Below are 21,055 nucleotides of genomic sequence, written 5' to 3'. Positions count from 1 at the left end.
ATTAAATTAGTAGCATCATTCTTCAAAATATGTATTAGTGTTTGCTAGAAGGAAACAAACAACAAACAAAAAATCAAGGTTGACAGAACGGGAAGCTTGCTGGCAAGTGAATAATAAAGCAAGTAATAAGAGGAATATACTTGTTCATAAACAGATACCCTTCTGTGCAAAAAAAAAAAAAAAAAAACCTCTATCCTAAATTACAGTGACAGGTTTTAGGGACAGACTAAATGTAATACATTTCTGGATTTTAAAAGCTGTTGCTCCCACAGCACCAAAACGAAGACTAAAATGAGGGTGAAAGACTTCAAAGTGTATATTTTTTAATAATAACCCCAATATATAACAATCCCAATAAGTTTTAATAATCCCAAATAATAACAGACAGTAAAATAATGACAATAAAATGAGAAAGGCTTACAGAGTATAAAAGAAGAACTGCAAGAACAAAACAGACCCTCTGTATCAAACAAGCATAAAATCATTTTTTTATTACATAGCACAATTCAAAATGTGAGAATATGTAGTTTTCCTAGAACTATTTCTAGAACTTTACAACACTTTTAAAAATACATTTCATCACTTTGTATGTTTAACTTTCCCCAACTGAAAATATTTAAAGATATGCAAAACGGGAATTATGATTGAAAACATGGCCATAATTCATGATTTGTATGCGTTAATGTATCGTCTCAAACTTGTAGTCTTTCAGAACAAAACAGGAATCATTTTCCCTATGTTAAACCAATAATCTCTTTCTACAGTCAGACTGCTGATCCATTTCAGCTAGTATCACATATTCTCAAGGGTACAGGTTCTCCGATGCTTGCTGGGCTAAAAGAGATAAGAAACACCAGTTTGGGACTTGGGCTGGAGTATCCTTATCCGAGCCTTTTCTGTGGCTCATATACCTACTTTGAGTAAGACAAAGCAGAGTGGTGCTTCAAAGTTTGTAAGGCTTTTTTGAATGTACAATATTTTTGCATAAAAATGGCCTAAAATCACTTTCCCACCATCTAACCACTGCAATCAAAGCCATACATCTTGTTGCCGATTGTCCTGTTTTTCCTATGGACTTTTCAAGAGAGTCAAGTCTTTACATTATGTGTCCAAAAATATGACAATTTGAGCCTGGCCATCAGAACTCTGATTCATTTGTTCTATAATCCGTTCATTTTAAGATCCCAGCTGCCCAACTAAAGCAAGCAGATACCTTTGCCTGGCAGCAGCAAAATAGGAAAGTGATGGAGATGGATGATGACTTTAGTGACAATGGCATTTTATACTGTGTAGGTCGGAGAAAGCAAAGGTAAAGCATTCCAGTGTTCTACCAAGCAAACCATGCAGATCAGACAAAAAAAGAGGAGAAAATAGGTAAGTTTTCAAGCATTTAAAATATTTAAAAGTATTTTCATTCATTTCTTTCTCTTCAGTATTCTTTTCCTGTTTTGCTATCTTTCCATAGAAAATATTTTAAAGGTATTTATTCCCCAAAGAGTCAGGGGTTTCTTTTTGGACACTGCAATTTTTCATCATAGAAAACAAGAGGGACAATATCTGATGAGTGAGAGGCTTGCTTTCTGAAGTTAAGAAGCTGTCACATTAATAAACACCAGAGAGAATTGCTCATTTTTAAGGAGGAGCCATACAAAACCCTAGGTTCAATTTCTATCCAGTTAAAGAATTGGATTTTTTTTTTGAAAAGTCAAAGCTTTCCTTGTCAGTTGTGTCCGTCTCTAAGACACGGTGCTCATATCTGTTTCTTGACCAAGGGAGCCAGTGTTGTCCGAAGAGACTTTCCATAGCCATAGGTCCAGCATAGCCATAGCGCACAGAACGCTGTTACTTTCCCACAAAAGTGGTACCTATTTATCTACTTACATTTGCATGCTTTCAAACTGCTAGGTGAGCAGGAGCTGGGAAAGTAATGGGAGTTCATCCCATCATACAGTGTTCGGGTCTTGAACCCAGACAGTAAGCTCTCCAGCTGACAAGCTCAGTGTGTTTAACCACTGAGCCATTGCATCCAAAAAAGAATTAGATACTTAGTAATAAAGTTTGATTAGTGAAAAATCACTAACCTTAGTCATAAAGTTTGACTCTTGGACCAATCAGTTTTTCTCAGCCCTAGGAAGAAGCAATGGCAAATACTGGTAGTTTCTGAAAAATCTTTCCAAAAGAACTGCAGGGACTTGTCTGAGAATTGGACACAATTGAACGGAAGAAAATGATAGGGACAAATTGAGCTAGTGTTAAGAAATCTTATCAGTTACAGCCCCATCATTCTTTTCTGACAATAATAAATCAATGGCAGAGGTCTCAAATAATATTTTTTAAATTCTCAATATTGTTGCCCAAACACCCTACATGGATTTGTCCCTGTAGTCGCGAGGCTTTGAGTTCTAAAAGTATACAGAATAAAAAACAACGAATTGGTGTATAGATTTGCTAGAAGCAGATGGTTTGTAAGGATGAATAGAGTCAGCTGTATTATCTTTATTTTTTTCTTATCCCATAACTCATTTCTTTGGCTTCATATTTCTCACTGTTTTTCAGGATTTTTGTGTAAGACTGCTTATCCCAAAAGGGCATGGTGTGAGAGGTAGGGATATATGCTATTAAATGCAACAGATTCTTCTTAGTGGTTTTCAGTCCGGGTTTGAAGGACAAACATATGTCATATAGACCCATGATAGCGAACCTATGGCACACAGAGCCCTCTCTGTGGGCATACATGCCGTTGTCAGCTGCTCTTCTGGTTCCCAGCGGGCGCATGCGTGCCGGCCAGCTGATCTTTGTGCATGCTGGTGCATTGGAAACTCAAAGACCAGCTGGCTTTGGGTGTACACATCTTCGTGTGTGTCAGAGCGCCAGAAACCTGAAGACCAGGTGGCCGGCATGCGCATGTGCACTGGCCAACTGGTCTTTGAGTTTCTGGTGCTTCGGTGCACACACACGCGTTCCAGTTTGGGCACTCGGTGCCAAAAAGGTTCGCCATCACTGATATAGACCTTTCAAATTAGCCCAAGCATACTGTCATTAACACCATACTGTCTGTTTGAATGAAGTCTTTGAGCAACTTCTCTTTCAAAATGGGCCAATGACCCAGCTGCTTACCATTGATTCCATGAAGATCTATTGATGATCAGAATGGGCAAGCACCTTTCCACTGTGTTTTTATTACCAGCCATGGATCACACTCTTTTATGATACAATTGGCATTTTTCAACCATCATTGCCCCTCTCAATGCCCCTTGCCCCTTGTGATTGAACTGTTCTGGTACACATACCTATACATTTTATTTTTTAGATTTTTCCAGTTATTGGCAGGACTGATTTTAACAAAACCATACTCTGGAGATGTTATGACATATAGAGTTGTCAACTGTTAAGATACTGGATCCGTAAGCAAAATCAATTTGGAGGAAAGATCTGAGTGCCTTCTTTCTTCCTTGTTTCTTTCTCCTCTATTAATATCTGGCAGGAAGGTAGAAGAGAGTGGGGGGTATTAGCAGGGTGAGGAGATGGGCCATCAAAGCCCATTCACATCAGCCCCGGTGTCATCATTAGTTCAGTTGTTGCCTCTATCTGTGGAGTCATGAGAGACGCTCCAACTTTCTGCCTCTTCTTTTTTTTCCATTTCTTCCTAACTAAGAGACATTTAAAAAAAGAAATGTAAAGAAAAACTCCACACAGGAAACTGTTGAAGGCTAAATATAATGATTTTAGATGCTCCGTTAAACCAATTCTGAACAATGTTGGGAGTAATGTATCGAAGGAACAATGTTTTGCTAGTTTGAACTACATCAAAACCATGGTTCTCCATAGGCCAGAAAAGTGGGGAGATGACCGACAACAGCAACAAAAAGGCATGAATTTGATGAGATAGAAGCAACTTTGTAGTTGCTTCATAGGAGATGGTGCATGGACAATGTCAAGGGAGAAGGCGAGCAACAAAAGAGACAGAGATTCCACTGTGGTGAACAAAAGAATCAGAAATCAAATTTCCATGCAGCAAGCAGAAGGTGGTGGTGGTGGGGAGAGATGAATATTCTTCACAACAAATATAAATTGTTTAGATCCAGCAGAACCTAGCTATGGGGCTATTTATAACACCTTGCATTCAGGCAAGGGCTGCCAACTATTTGAGATTTCTACAGCAGAGTTTTTTTCTGCCACGTTTAAAGAAGGAATAGAGCAATAGAGTCTGTCTTCAGAGACCCATTTTGCTGTATCCCCACATGATACCTTAAAGCAGAAGTAAATAACCTGCTGCTCTGTTGATGTCTTGTAGTTCCTAGAAGGTCTGGTTAATAGGACTCATGTCTGGAACTTATGGCACTTATAATCCCAAACATCTGGCAAATATCTTATACTTTCCCCATAACCTGAAGACTTCTAACCTTGCAAGGGAAATGCTTTCCTGTCTCCCTCCCCTGGAAGCGCCACATAATAGACCTTCTGAGAGCCCAACTTTTCCTTTCAAAGGAAAACAGACTGATGGATGGAGTAATAAAAGTCTGACTTGCTCTCATGAGAAACTGCACATTCTAGTGAGATGGCCACCTGTACACCTATTCCAAGTGACCAAGCAGCTAAGGTAAAGATCAAGGTAAAAGTTCCCCTCGCACATATGTGCTAGTCGTTCCCAACTCTAGGGGGCGGTGCTCATCTCCGATTCAAAGCCAAAAAGCCAGTGCTGTCAGACGACGTCTCCGTAGTCATGGGGCCGGCATGACTAAACGCTGAAGGCGCACGGAACGCTGTTACCTTCCCACCAAAGGTGGTCTCTATTTTTCTACTTGCATTTTTACGTGCTTTTGAACTGCTAGGTTGGCAGAAGCTGGGACAAGTAATGGGAGCTCACTCCGTTACGCAGCGCTAGGGATTCGAACCGCCAAACTGCTGATCTTTCTGATTGATAAGCTCAGCATCTTAGCCACTGAGCCACTACATTCTCCTGACCAAGCAGCTAGAGGCAGGTGCAAATGGGAAAGATGACTTTTTGGGGGGGAGTGTTCAATACTCCACCCTGTTCCGCCCCCCGCTTCTTTTCTCAGATCAATTCATCTGCAAATGCTGCTAATCCTTCGAGCCCCTTGCTACAACCATGTTATCTCTAGGGCTTTGTGGGTTGAACATACTGATTTGCTTCTTAATTATAATCCGTATTTATCTCTGCTGCTTCAAGTGTTTGGGAATTTATTTTATTTTATTTTAAGGTTCAAAGCAGTGTTAGATGAATAATTGGGGGTTCCAACTCGAGCCAGGGTTGCGCAAGAATAAATAAAAACGAAATCCCAAGAACTGTGAAGAAAGAAGAAATATTTATTCCTAAAAGCAAACAATTTGCCTTTAGTGGCAGCTGCTGAGAAATGGGGTATAGCAGCAGATTTTTATAGGGAGCAGGTTGGATAAAAATCAATGGTTTTTTTTTTAAAAAAAACAGATTTTTAAATTTAAATTGATTTTTTTTATTTTTATCAAATTTATTTTTAATAAAATGTTTTTGGAATAAAGATCTCTCTAAAGATAGTTTTCTGTTTAAGATACACAAATAATTTAGTTTATTCAGCATGAAATGGAGCTTAGTTATGTAGCATGAGGCTGTATATTCTGCAACATTGGGACTGTCGGTGAGTCAACAGCGGATCAGAGGAGTAGCAGAGATGACAGCTGCTCTTTAAAAATTATGATTTAAATCGAGTTGCTTTAAATCAAGCCTTTTAAACTAGTGATTTCAATCGTGATTTCAATCAAATTGATTTAAATCAATCCACCCTGATAGGGAGAGCTTGTTCAGTTATGGAAGAATCTACGTGCTGATGATTCTAGGGTGACACTAAAGTGTGTGTGTATGTGTGTGTGCGTACACACTCTTGTGGACATGCAGTTCCGCTGGGAGACCTAATTTAATTAACAATATTTATGTTTGCACACCTTATCCTTTGATATGTGGATTAGGTCTGGGTCACTTATTTGGGAGTTTGAGGAAGACTGGGTAACGGATTTTACCCGTTTTTACTTGATTAATTTAGTTTCAACTTGACTGTCAATTATCTAGTGGAGACGCTGATTCTCTGACCACTTTGGATTCCGTTAATGCTTTAATGGAAGATGGAAACAGTCTAAGGAATGAAATATATTTGGGTATAAAACTTCTCCCAGCAGGAAAAGAGAAAACAGAACTGCTTCAAAACAGAGTGGATAGAAGTCTAGCAATACTCACCTCCTTTCCCCCAAAGAAAGCCAAATACTTCCCTTTTTCTATAGGCAGCAACTAAGCATAATCCTAGCAATGGCCAGAAGGTACTTAACAGTAAATGTTCATTAATATTCAAAGTGTGCTAAAAGATACTGTTTTGCTGCTTGTAAATGGAATAGCCTTCAATGAAGAATGCACCTTGGGAGAATTATTCAGACTTCCTAAGCGTCTATTTGCATATTTACAGCTCAGAAAGAAAAGAAAAAAAGAAGAGGCAGGCCTCCCTGCAGGGCAGAAGGAACCATTTTGCCATACATTAGTATCATTCAATGAATGCCCAATCCTTTGATAATCAATGCATTTACTCTGAGGCTTTTTTTCATTTCCACAGAGAACAGTTCACCCTAGAAATCCACAACCATACAATACCCTGTTTTTCAATTAGATTTGGGAGAGTGTTCCTAGCTATTCTTTCTGATAAATAAAAAAATAATGACCTTGATTTTACAGTAGCAGAAAAAAAAACCATGCTGGTGCATTAAGAATGATTTCAGCTCAGAGATCTTGTGAAAATTCCATTAACTTTAATTATTTATCAGAAGAAATGTTGGATTACTGTTCGTGACCTATTTCTCTCCCCCCACCCCCCAAATCCCGTTGGCTAACCCAATACGCAAGGCAAAGGATGGCATTTGCAGAGGAGGATGACTTACTGTGTGGCTGGGCAAATCTGGTAAGAACAAATCAAACAATCATGTGTCAGGATGCTACATGTTCCCTCTGAAAGGCATTCAAAATCCCATCCTCACGTTTGACACCAAAATTCCATTATAACATTTGCTCGTAGAGAAACAGGGCGATCGCCTCTTTTGCTCCTGGTCTACAAACTTTTAGGCCTAGTTAAAGATCAAAATGGTCCAATTATAACTCGGTCTCATGAAGTATCAGGATAAGATGTAGGTATATACAGCTGGGGGAAATCAAGAAGCATGGAATGATGGTAGACCAGGCCATCTATTTATCTGGTGCCTGGGATGAAGAAGCAGAAGGGAAATGGGTCCACTGTCAGGGTTCTGACGGATGCCCTAATAAAAGGAGGAGCTCAAAAAAAGTTTCAAGAAAAACCCAGTTGTTTATTAGGAGCGCCATGTCGGCACGGACCAAGTGAAGCCAGCTCTGACTTCACTCGGTTTGCGCCTTGCCTCTGACTGTTTCCCCCTCCCCCCAAGGTGTGTCATCAGTCACATTCCCCAACAAAGCAATTTCGCGGGTTGTTTTGTTTTGACTGAGGTGCAGCTGCAAGGCACGATTCCCTCTGCCTATATGGTAACGCGGGAGCAGGTCCAGAAAGCTTCGCAAGTTGACATTCACATTCTTTAAGCACTACCTACCACGGTTCCTCATTCTTCCTTCCTTCCATTGAAAGGGAAAGTGCCAGGGGCTTCACCAAGTACACTATCAAATATATTGTGTCCAAGAATATAGTGGGATATTGATGGAACAAAAGCAGGGGTGGGATCCTACCGGTTTAACAACTAGTTTGCTAAGCGCCCGCTTTGCGTATTTAGAGAAGACTTACATTCCGGATTACTGCTTGTGAAGGAAAACAGCCTGAGGTAAGGCAATCCACTCTGCCGCACGATTCAGCTGAGAAGATAAAGGGAGGTAAAGCGCAGGGAGAGGGTGGGGCCCACTTGGTAGTGGGAGCGAACCGGTTCGCTCCCAGCTGATCTTTGGAGTTACCAGTTTGCCTGAACTGGTCTGAACCAGGGATGAAATGCTACTGGTTCAGGCCAGTTTGCCTGAATTGGTAGTAAAAAACATTACTGGTTCGCAGAACCAGTAGTAAAAAATACTAAAAACGTTTTTTAAAAATTCTAACAATCGCAGGTGCACAGCCAAAAACGGGGGTGGGGGTGCTGAGAAAGAAAGAAAGAAAGAAAGAAAGAAAGAAAGAAAGAAAGAAAGAAAGAAAGAAAGAAAGGAAGGAAGAAAGAAAGATAGAAGGGAGAAAGAAAAAGAGATAGAAGGGAGAAAGAAAGAAAAAGAAAAGGAGGGAGGGAAGGAGGGGAAAAGGAAAGGAAGGAAGGACTACAAACCTGGCACTAGACACAGCTTCAGAGGATAATCCAGGGCTGGAAGGGACCTGGAGGTCATCTAGTCCAACCCTGCTCCAGCAGGACATTGTTAAAGTGAGTTTCTGACTTTTGATTACATAGTCACATGACCCCACCAAGCCACGCCCACAGAACTGGTAGTAAAAAATCTTAGATTTCACCACGGGTCTGAACCGGAAGAACCCCTCTCCTGAACAAAAGTGTATTTTCCGTTTTGCTTTGCAGACCCAGGAACTTGTGGGGAGAGAAGAAGCAAGGATCCAGTCTCTCTGATGACTGGGGATGGGCTATTTCGCATGCTGCTCCATTTGCTGGAAAGAACTTTAAACAAGGGTCCCAGAGAATCTGAGAGGCAGCAGAAAAAGATCCAGAAAACCAGAAACGGAAGGTAAATGAACAATGTTATTCAACAGGCCTTCTTAAAAGATATGGTGATAACAGGGAAGCCTCCAACAATATAGGCTGCCGAAAAAGAAGTTCCTGGCTTGTGGTAAACAACTTGAAATTCTAAGTTCCCTTTCAGTACCTGGAAACTTTAGTAATACAACCCAGAATTCTCCATAAGTTATCATTTTTAATTCATTTAATTTATAGAAGGAAGAAAATGTTAACCACCTGGGAAGTAATCTTATTACACTGTAATTAAATTTTTATTCAATTAAATCAAATTTATTTTTTGTCCCTTCCTACTAATACCTCTGCGGTGGTCCTTCCTTCCTTTTGAAGTGTGGCCCCAATTGTTTCTTAAAGGCCAAGCTTTAAGCCTGAAAATGTTATTGTATCCTGACCTAGACACTGAAAGAAATCTGATAGGCTTCTGGGTTAAACAAAATACCTCAAGAACCTTTGGATGGCGCAGGCAACAGGCAACATTAAAGATCCTACAGAGAGAAAATCATTTCTGCAATGCTAATTTTGCAGGTTTGAGGTTTGCTTGCTGTTTGTTTTAAACAACATATGGCTATGGATAATTTTACAGGAAAGAGTGCAAATGAATCACAATTTTCAAGATTTCTCCCTAAAGATGGTGAGACCTATTAACTTCTTTTGAAATATATAAACTCTTTCCATATTCTTTTGCACATATTCTAATGGCAGATCTTTTATTTAAAAAAATATTCGGTGGTGTGCAAATATTAATAGACTGCCTTCACAATTGTTTACCCAACAGGCTGCACATGGAAAATGCTGTTGCATTCAGTCACATCGGAATCAATTCTCTTCGTATTACTACAAGTCAATTCCTTTCAAACCGCGCATTTTTCCGAACACGCTAATATTGTGCCATCAGTTATGAAACAGCAAGTTAACACTTTCAAGAAACAACAGAAAGAGAAACATTTTTTTTTCTGTTTAATCATTTACTGAAAATGTCAGGGGAGAGCTTGCTTTTAAGAGAGACTACTGAAACCTGATCAATAAACACAATTTTTTTTCAATTGAGTAAGATACAGAATTCTCCATGCGTTCCATCTTCATACCACTATCCTTGTTTCATGCCCATTTTTAACAAACTAGATCTTGCACACAGCAAGATTCCTTTTCTACTAATGAAAAGCAGCCTTCGGAGGTGAATTTTGAATAGAAAAGCATGATAGAAGAAAGACCCATCACACTTGATCCTTTCTGACTATTTATCTCAAAATTCATTCCCCCGCTCGAGCATTTTACCGTATATATAGCCATCGTGAAAGAGCAAAGTGTAGGACCAACTCCCTATTTCGGAACCGTTTACTATCTGAGTATCAGGTAATAACAGAATTCCTAAACAAGCAAATGACTACTGTATTATTAAATATACAAAATATATTTGAGTATATGTGGACTGTAGGTACCACAAAAGTATGCATAAAGTCATTTGCAAGAGAAACTATAGGGCAGTGATGGTGAACCTTTTGCGGAAACATCGCGTGTGCATATGCGCATTTGTTAGGCTGCGTTCTGGAAAGCTGAACTTTTGGGTTCTAGCAAACATGCACATCCAACAACCAGCTTGCCGTTGTGCACGCACAGGGCGATTTTCGGCACTGCCACAGGCACAAAGGACTTGCACTCTGGAAAAGCCGAATTCCCGGGTTCTTGCTCGTATGTGCATCCGGCAATCAGCTGGCTGGCATGCATGCGCACACCTATTTTTGGCACTGCCACATGCATGAAGGAAAGCTGATTGTTGCGCACGCATGCATGCCAAAAACCCAGAAGACAAACAGCCAAGGCCGCGCGTGCCGGAAGACATGGCTTCGCGTGCCACTTTGGGCATGCATGCCATAGGTTCACCATCACGGCGATAGGGTAAAGATACACAGTGGATGGTACTTTGATCCTCTTAAGATTCACATGGTTTTCTGGAAACTTCTTATACACAAATGGGAGCTATGTTCTAAGGTTGTCACAAATATTAATAATAGTATGATCAAAATATTACATTTTAAAAGTTTCTTGTGGGATGTAATGATTGATCATTGTCCATCATCGTGGCCCATTACACATAAAAGCATTTATAGCGAGTTAATTTCTTAGCCACTGCTTCTGCATTGACAATGTAAGGCGGCAGCAGCCCCAACCTTTTGGGTACCAGGGACTTGTTCTGTGGAAAGGTCCCTACCGGTCCATGGTTTTGTGTGCTCCCTGCATCCTGTGGACGGGGGCTTCGCTTGTTTGCACAGCCCAGTTTCTGGTATGCCATGGAACGGTGCCGCACAATGGATCGGGGATTGGGAACCCCTGGTGTAATGTATTCAAGATAGATTGGGTACAGTTATAGGATAAGCAAAACTTGCAGTGACAAATTTAATTCTGATAGGGTTATATCTTCCACCCCACCCCAAATATAACACCTTCCAAATCCAGAGCAAAGGAATCTTATCTACAAACTTTAGTTTAAAAATCCCTGCTCCAGAGAGTTAGGGTTATTCACTTATTACTAGTAGTTTTGAACATATATTTTATACTTTCCAGTATAAATAGTATCTTGGGACCAGCTATGGCCCGGGTCTGAAGAATTGGGGTCTGCTTCTGTGCCATTTTTGAACAAGCCTTGAGAGAAGATTGCATGGTTTTCAGATTTCAATGAACTATTTTTTGCAAGCATATTTTCTTTAAAAAAAAATCCCTGCCTTTTGCTTGGCTCCACAGCAATTCAGAAACTTAGCACAGTCAAACAAACACTCTGTCTCGGCCACAATTCTTGGCTCAAGCAGATGAATCAGCAAAGTCCATAAATGTCTAGCCAACTTGGATAGATATTCTGCAGACAGCCATATAGGGAAAGCAGAGATATCAGTACCTGCAATCTTGAATATGTGGTAATGAGGTCTCTTAATTAGTGAAGCTGCTGGCCAGTCCTGCCAACTCTCTATACTTTTATGAAGAAAATTATGTGGGCCAGGGACATAAAGTTACCTGAAGGGAGTTCATCTCAAAGATGACTTTACATATTTACTATTCTTACAACCTAAAAGGTTGCCTTTACTATGGAAGCCACTGATTCATTTCCAAGCATAATATCAAAGGTATTGATATTACCTTTGAAAACCACAAGACTGCTAGTAAAATGTGATCCCATAAAAACTTAAGGATGGTTTTATTTTGTCAGCTGTGCACTACAATTTACCATCTAAATAAAAATGCACCATGATCCAGCTTTTATTCTTTTCCTTTTCCTATTCTAATATCTTTAGGAGTCCCTTGCTGTACAGGTGAGTCTACCTGTGACCGCTGCAAAGCTAAGAGAGAATCTTAATTACTAGCTCTGCTAACCAACAGTCCCATAATGCAGCACAAAACTGGACAGCTACCTACACAACTGCACTCTGGGATTAATGGAACAGCTAATATTATGTGGCAATGACACGATCAGAGGCTAACAGACAATATTTGGCAAGCCAAATGATCACACCTTGACAAATCTATTTTCCGTTTTATTCCTTTTCTTCTTAAATTAAAATCTATGTCTTCTTTGCATCAAATTTATCTAAATTAAATTGATCAAAAATATTAAATACATTCATCAATTTCAGTGAACAAAGTATAAAATGTTTTGTGTGCAGACACGGAATAGACATAAAATTCTTTATTGGCCAAGTGTGATTGGATTGAGTTTGTCTCCGGTACATAAGCTCTCGTGTACATGCAAGCAATAGTGATCAATTACGATCATAGTCATGGTAGAAATGCATGCATCGTTGTGTGTACTGTAAGGAATTGTAGCCTTTTTGTCTGTGGGCTGCTGTGGACAAATTATTGTCCACTCCCATTATTTTGAATCCAGAAATTTGGGGAAAGGCAAAGCTTATGGGATATATAAGCAGAGGTTGGATCCTACTGGTTTAACAACCAGTTCGTTGAGCGGGCACTTTGCTTGCACAGTTTATAGAGAAATCACCTTCCACATTATTGCTGGGGAGGAAAACAGCTGAGGCGCGACAATGCATTCTGCTGCACCTATCAGCTGGGCTTCAGAAAAGGGAATATAGGTGAGTACAGCGCAGGGGCGGGTGGGTGGGTGGGCGGGCCGGCGGGCCCAGATGAAAGTCGGAGCAAACTGGTTGGCTCCCAGCTGATAGTCGCCGCTATCGGTTCGCCCGAACCGGTCTGAACCAGTAGAATCTCACCCCTGTAATATCAGCAATACTTTGCCAAGGCATGGGCAGGAAGGGTTAGAAAACAGAAATAGAGAGATGAAAACAGAAACTTAACAAAGTAGAGGTACTGGACAGTTGTACCCTTTCCGTGATATTACTACTACTTTGCAGCATGCAATTGTACTACGCTGGTCTTTTTCAAGTATGCAATTATACATACTAAAGTTTTCCACTCTGATGAAGCATCACCTCCTGCCCACAAGAGCCCTTGAGATCCAGGAGGAACTGGAGTCAATTTAACAGTCGGATGGAGCAATCAAGGCAGACAATACAGCTTAAGACACAGCTCTAACCGTGATAGCAGCCAAATCTCAAACATTTTCATCCCTTGCCTCAAGAAGCTTGCGTGTATAACAGATAAATGGAAAACATGATTCAGAGTTCCTGCAATAAACAAATGCCAGGTAACAATCTGAAGGGATATAGTACAAATTTAGTCACAGCCATTAAGTTTGCAAAACTTATTGTGCTGAATACGTTTAAATTTCATTGTAGAATCTAGGACAATATGTATGCTTAGAAAAAAAAAAAAGAGAGTACGGAGTGGATTGCTTCAAAATTCCAATTCATACTTTTCATGCATATTGATGTACTGTATTAGAGACATCAATATTTGAACTTACAATAACCAAAGAAGACCATGACAAGAAACTATCACATTTCTAACCTGAATCTTCGAATTGAATAATCCTGAAGTGTCATAATGGAAATGACACAAGTACCGTGTTTCCTCGAAATTACGACATGTCCTGATAATAAGACCATGCCATATTTTTCCTGTGGGCAAAAATATACGCCCTCCCCCAATAATAAGCCCCCTCCAGCCAGGCAGAGCGCCACTCACCAACCTAGCGATATCCCGAAGGCGCAAAGCCGCAGGAGCCGGGGGGAGGGGGGGCAAAGGCGCTCACATTGCTTGACACCTTTGGGATACCGCTAGGTTGGTGTGTGGCGCTGTGCCCAGCTGGAGCGAGGGGTTGCCGGGCAGCTGCACCCCCGTTGCCCACGCCATGCTCTGAGCATAACCGGCTTCCAAACTCCGGAGATCCGCTACCGAGAGTGGCTGCTGCCGGAAGATTCGGCAGCAGATCTCCAAAGTTTGGAAGCCGATTATGCTCAGAGCATGGTGGCGGCGGTGGCAGCGGCACCCTGGCCCAGCCCTGCAGGGAGAATTGGGCATGGTGAGGCAGGGAGGCATGCGAGCTGGAGGCAGAACAAGTGCTCGCACAACCTCTCTTTCCAGCTGGGCAGAGCGCCACACGGCTTAACGCCTTTGGGATATTACTGGGTTGGTGAGTGGCGCTCTGCCCGGCTGGAAAGGGCCATTGCCGGGCGGCTGCTCATGAGCGTGGTCACCTCATGGCGGCTTTGTTGCGCTGCTGTGACAGCGCAACACAGCCATTTGCCCGAGGCTGTGCCCAGCTCTTCGGGCGGCCGCTCGCAAGAGAGCAGCCCCAAACCAATAAGCCCCCCACCCCCAATAATAAGGCCCAATCAACATTTGGGGGGGGGGTCAAGAGAAAATAAGACCCTGTCTTATTTTGGGGGGAAACATGGTAATAAAAGCATAACTATTTGACATATTAAAAAGTCAGTTCATTCATTCTAGCCATTATCTATTCGTGGCAGGAAGAGGAGGCCTCGTCTTTCCAACCAATGTGGTTCTGAGCTTTCATTTGCCAGTGGGACCTGCAATACTTGCTGATGTTGTCGGTCATCTTGTTTTAGGTCTCTTTCCTGGACACTTTTTTTAAGAGGCAAAAGAAATTTAAAAAAGTAAAACCATTTGTGTTTTCAAAAATGTTTGGGAAACCAGAATCAAAAGTGAAGATGTTGCTCATATGGAAAGTTTAAATTCTGCTGCCAGCAGTTAGGCAGAAACATTTCCCCAAAGACAATGAGTTGGTATTTCTTTCGACACATAGCAAAAGGAAAGGCAGACTATTAATGTTTAGAACATTATTTGCTAAGCTATTTTACACTGATGCAGATCTTCCAGCCTCTAAGTTCAGTGACAAGAAAAGCCGGTTTCTAAATTGATTTTACAGACTAATCAAGAGATTCAATGGTGCCATTCAGACAACTTATCTAAATATGGCTTCATATTTAAACACAGTATTTGAATGTCTCATATTCCCTAAGTATAATTATAGTTTGGTATAAGCTCGAAAATTGTCAAACTGACTGTCGGCAACCAACCAGCAAACAAAATACAGTTTAAAAGGCATAGCCAGCTATGATTTTATTTAACTAGAAATAGGATGGGGTGGGATTCTCAGCCAATTTCTTATATTAAAACAATTGGGGTTATCTAAACTACACATAGTCCCCAACTTACACTCATTCACTGAACAATAATTCAAAATTACAAAGACTTCTCAAAAATAACTTACAACCTATACATATCACCCCTCATGATCATCTGATCACAATTTGGGCATTTTATTTCCATAAATGATTGCATTTATGACCAGCTGCAGCCTCCTGTGATCACAATGTCCGGTCTTTTGGGCTGATAACTGTCCATTGGGAATGCTGAGTTCACTTAACGACTGAGTCATTTGCTTAACAACCATGTATTTGCTTAATGGCTGTGTGATTCCCTTAAAATCCCAAATTTTACGTCCAACATAAAATTGGGTCTAACCTGACATATCCCAAAGGTGCTTTTTCAAGAGGCAACAAGACTTTCTCATTTTTCTTTAAAGATGTTTTACTTCTCATCCAAGAAGCTTCTTCAGCTCTGACTGGATGGTGGGGAATGGAAGGATTTGTATTCCTTGCAGGCAGCTGGTCATTTGCATCCTTTTAGAGAGTCCTTGAGGCCACTTGGAGGTTTATTTGTGCCATCAGGGTTACCCGAGTGGTGCAAATGGGTGTGGAGCTTTTTTGGAACTGTTGAAATGACTGTGTTGTAGACTGGAGATAGATGGTGTTGTATCCCTCTCCCTCTGTTGAGAGAGGGCTGTTCAATTTTGACATGGATGGCCTCTTTCAACCAGCCGTCCTCTCTGTCCAAAATGTGGACTTTGCTGTCTCCAAAAGAGTGGCCTGTGTCTTTTAAATGCAGCTGGACTGCTGAATCTTATTCTGATGGGTTTGTTCTCCTATGTTGTGCCATGTGTTTATAGTTTCTCTAAAAGGATGCAAATGACCAGCTATCTGCAAGGAATATAAATCCTTCCATTCCCCACCATCCAGTCAGAGCTGAAGAAGCTTCTTGGATGAGAAGTGAAATGACTTCAAAGAAAAACCAGAAAGTCCAGTGGCCTCTTGAAAAAGCACCTTTGGGACAACCATGACCTGGGTGACTGAGAATCTCCATAGACCTCAACCTGACTTATGACTGCAATGACTTATGATAGAAATTCCAGCTGCAATTGTATTGTATGTTTACCTGTATTGTATATTTATGGATTTTTACCTCCGCCATTTTATGTCTATGGATTGGATAAGCTTACATATTTTGTAAATGGATGAACCAATTAATTGAGGTTGGCAGTAATATTTTATGTTTTCCCCCCATAATAAGTACCGTACAGCATTAGAGCTCTAAAAATGCATCCCAAAACTTAGAATCAAACAGTTGGAGGAACAAATTTCACAATCTTGGGAGATGCTACAGCTACTTAAGAATTTATAGCCGGTTCTACTTGTTCCATCCTCTCCATTTTCCAAAGCATTTTTTATTTACTTACTTACTTATTCATTTACTTATTGAATAGATTTATATAGCTGCCCATCTATCCGAGTAATTTTTTGCTTCTGAGTCAAAGTGCTGCAAAGCCCCAATGACTAATACCAGCCAGTGCAACAGTGAGGAATATGGTCATGTCACAGCTCAATATGGAATACAAAAGAGTATGTTTGCTATATAATTGGCCACGCTTCAGTCAGTAATACAACAATGAAAAAAAAATGAAAAAAGCCTGCATAATTTGCATTTTGATTTGGCAAGTTATAAAAGCAATTAATAAATAATTTAAATAAAAGCAATAACGTTGTAACGTGGCTTGGATAAGGACGACACTAAAATTCCTGCGGTGCAGCAATTTAACAGTCATTTGGTAAAATGCTTTGCTATTATTTGACATATTGAGTACTCAAGGTTTCTTGAGTATCCAGGAGATGGAAATATTTCTCAAACCGAAAGATACTCAGACAGGAGGATATCATTATCTTACAGGTACTGTGGAAGAAGTGGAAATGGAAGAAGAGAAATTATTCTGCTCCTTTGTATATTTAATGGAAATGGAATTCGTAACAGAGGCATTACCATGAGACCTTAAAATAACATAGGACCAGACTCACAAGTCCCGTGCTATTTCCCTTCTCCTAAAATATTCAGTGTTCTTCAGAAGGGAAAAGGGGGTGGGGGAGAATGACAGACACTTATCTGCACCGAATGCATCTGGAACATTAAAAAACTTTTATAGGACTTCTAGATCAAATATTAATTTTTAAAAGTTCTATGAATTAGCAATGCCTATTTCCATGTCATTGACTCTGAAATATGCCGATGCCTCTCACCAAGTTGGCAGAAGTGCAAATATAAAGTTGCATTATAGCTACGAGAGCCCACCATGCCCAATAGAAAGTTCTGATGCAACGAGTCAGGAAAACAGAGGGATTCCTACGGACCTTAAAAAGCAGTTTCCCCTCCACCCTCACCCCTCTGGCACTTTCAGCAGTGCTGGGAGACACGGAAGCCAAATAGCAGCCTCATAGTTGAAGATTGTCTGAAACGGTATAAGGTTTCCTGCCTAGGCAGGGGGCTTGGACTAGAAGACCTCCAAGGTCTCTTCCAACTCTGCTATTGTATTGATTAGCAGAGACCCCTGGGTCAATTTTACTTGCTAAATCTGGGAGCCGTGCTCTGCAAACCACGAAGATCCTCACATGCTAATAAAGTAGATCGAGTTTTGCTTCATTTCAATATTCCAAATAAACATTGGAATGTAGGTACCTCTGTACCTACATCATGAGGACACTTCGAAAGACAGAATCTCTATTTGTATCATTCCATTCTTCCACACTGGGCAACTATAGGTCGATGGATAAGGACTTGCATCGCCAAGGCTTACAAGAGCCAAGACTTGCCCAGAGGGGTGACAGCCCCAGAGGGGTGACAGCCCACTTGATGAGGTGCGCCCAAATGCCATCACTGTGATAAACAACTGATTGCCACAACATTGTCAAATTACCTACGAAGACAGTATTATAATTCTTCTTCTCTTCCTTCCTAGCACCTATCCCTTTCCACTTATGACGATAACCATGTTGCTTGTATCTTTAAAATTTATATTGTTTTATTTGTTTCCTAGTATAATTTGATTGCTTATTAGTAACCTATGACTATCACTAAGTGTTGTATCTTATGATTCTTGATGAATGTATTCTATTTTATTTTTCCTTATGTACACAGAGAGCATATGCATCAAAGACAAATTCCTTGTGTGTCCAATCGCACTTGGCCAATAAAGAATTCTATTCTATCTATTCTAAACGATTTCACAAAAATATTTCCAATATCCTGCTACTTATTCTGAAAACATTTGTTCGTGATACCAAGCCAGTTCTGCTTAGATGCAGAAAGGAGCTCTTTTAAAAGGAAAGAAAACCGCATTATCTTACTCAGCCTACTTGAGATGAGGCCAACCATGCCCTGGACGTTTTAATGTAGACACAACTGAGAAAAATCGAAAATAGCTTTGCTTCAGACATACTTGTTTTCCAAAGCAATTGCAGTAACCAGCTCTTTTTGCTCCAGATGAATACATCATAAACTGTCACCCAGATTTTGAGCACCATTTGTCACCCAATGACAAATGCAGAAGAGTGTTCCTTTTTCATGCATGTTTTGTCTGGTGGCTGCACCTAGTCTTGTTTCGGGATACTGCATGCATCCATCAAACTAGAGCAGCCTTCTTTATTATGAACTCCACTCATTCAGCGTATTGGGATTGTAAGTAATCTTCTGTAACAAGGAGTCAATAAAGTTCACAAGTACTTTTGCAAGGACAAGCCAAGCTGACAAAAGCAGCGTTGCAACAGTGTAGAGGCGGGAGACTGTAGATGGCAACATCTCAGCATAAGACCACACTTAAAAAAGAAAACTCTTTGGCAAATTCAAGTTCTACGAAGTCCCTTGATCGATTAAAAAAACTATATTTGGCCACATGATTGTCCCAAATAAGTCCTCCTTGTGCTATTATTTTAAACTTCGATCTTGGGTTCTGCCCCTCCCCCCACTTCACGGTCACATAACCACATTTTGGGACCAGCCCACATTTTCAACTGCTTGCAGCATCCAACAGTCATGTGACCGTGTTTACGTTTTTTTTCTAGAAACTGCCGGTTACTTCCGGTTTCTGGAAAAAAATATCCCAAAGCGAGCAATAGGGGTCACGTGTCAACCAGAGCATTTGCTTAGCAATCACCATGTTCACTTAAATCAAGGGTGTTCAAACTTGGCCACTTAAGGCATGTGGAATTCAACTCCCAGAATTCCCCAGCAGCATAGCTGGCTGGAGAATTCTGGGAGTTGAAGTCCCCAAGTCTTAAAGTGGCCAAGTTTGAAAACCCCTGATTTAAATACTGCTACAAAAAAAGATCAGAAAATTGGATGCGATGTGATGACCCACTTTACGACTGTCATAACTTATAACCAAAATTACAGACTCAAAACGGTTGTAAGTTGAGGACTCTCTATAGGGGAATACTACAAAGAAAGGTTGCTAGTGTTGCAGTTTCTCTCCCGGAGTGAGCATAGATTGGATGGAAGTACGGCTGTTACAATCAGCTTGTAGCAAAACATGTTGTGGTCCCGATCCATTTGCCACAATTCAAGGGGGAGGGGGGGGCAAGTCTTTAGGTGAGCCTTGGAAATAAATGTAAATCTTGATCCTGCTAAGCTAGTATTACCCTGTCCAGGAAAAAGTGAGGGCACAACATTCGTGTAAAGAACAAATCAATATTTCTAATATCGTTGAGTAGTTGGGAAACAGTAGGCAAGACGATATCTTGATTAAAATGGAAAGAAGGGAATATCCTGGAACAAGAACTACTTTGTCCCTATGAAAAAATTAACAAATTGATCTTTTGTAAAACTAACAGCTCAATTATCTGATGTCATGGCAACCGAAAAGCTATGTTCCCTGGGAGGAGTTGGGGTCTCCTTCAGTACTTCAGTAATACTTCAGTAATAAAATAGAGAACAATAAGTGGGGGGAGGTAGGTCAGAATGGGTAAGAATGTCAGAGATCTATAAGGCAAGGGTGAAATCCACTTACTTTTGCTACCAGTTCGGTAGCATCTGCAGACCGTCAAAATGATGTCCGGGTGGGTGGGTGGAGCTTGCTGCTGAACATGCCTGGCAAGCAAGTAAGCGAACAGCGAGGTAAGCGAAGAGGGGGTGGGGGATCCACTGTGCCATGTGATTTAGTTTATAAATATAAATCGCGTGGCACAGCTGATCATTGGAAAAACTGGTTCGCCTGAACCGGTAGCATTTTTTTACTACCGGTTTGGGCAAACAGTTGGCATCTTTGCTACTTGTTCGGGTGAACCAGTTCGAACCAGCAGCATTTCACCCCTGCTACAAGGCCTTTTATAAAATTCTTCTCTTCACTAATATGTTAGATTAAAAACTACCGTTGACAAAGGAAAAACAAAGATGTATGGAAAAATCTGAGCCAGACTGTTTCAGATGAAAGGGAAAAACATGACGGACATGGAGTTAAATGGGAGTAAGTCGTATTCCCATATGAAGTCCTCAAGATATTTCTGTTAAGATACACAGAAGGAACTGTAGAGAATCAGAGAGATGACCTCAAGGGAAATTGTCAAAAACCATTATATAAGCAAAAAGGACTAAAACATTCCTTAAGTGCTGGGAAACAAAACAGTATTTCAAATAGGCTTGGCTAGCTTCCTTCAGGATTCATTGAGATTTATGAGGAAGGTAAGGTAAAGCACAATCAAGCTTGCAAGGGTATGTCATTATAGCATATTTCAATAAAGTATAGTTAAATTCTTTTCGTAGAGTCTGTTTCTTGTTCTTATTTATCTCAAAGGACCATTTTATAAAC

General features: G+C 40.6%; 1 protein-coding gene across 6 annotated transcripts in view; it reads right to left on the bottom strand.

Annotated features, from left to right (window-relative positions):
* Positions 1–21,055, bottom strand: part of CUX1 (cut like homeobox 1) — a 376,350-nt gene that overhangs the window by 217,858 nt on the left and 137,437 nt on the right. The gene's annotated exons all lie outside the window — the stretch shown is intronic.

This window comes from Natrix helvetica (assembly GCF_964273705.1).
Source record: "Natrix helvetica genome assembly, chromosome: 2".
In the NCBI taxonomy this organism is placed as follows: domain Eukaryota; kingdom Metazoa; phylum Chordata; class Lepidosauria; order Squamata; family Natricidae; genus Natrix; species Natrix helvetica.
The sequence above is the reverse complement of the archived record's forward strand: the minus strand, read 5'-3'. Positions and strand labels throughout refer to the sequence as shown.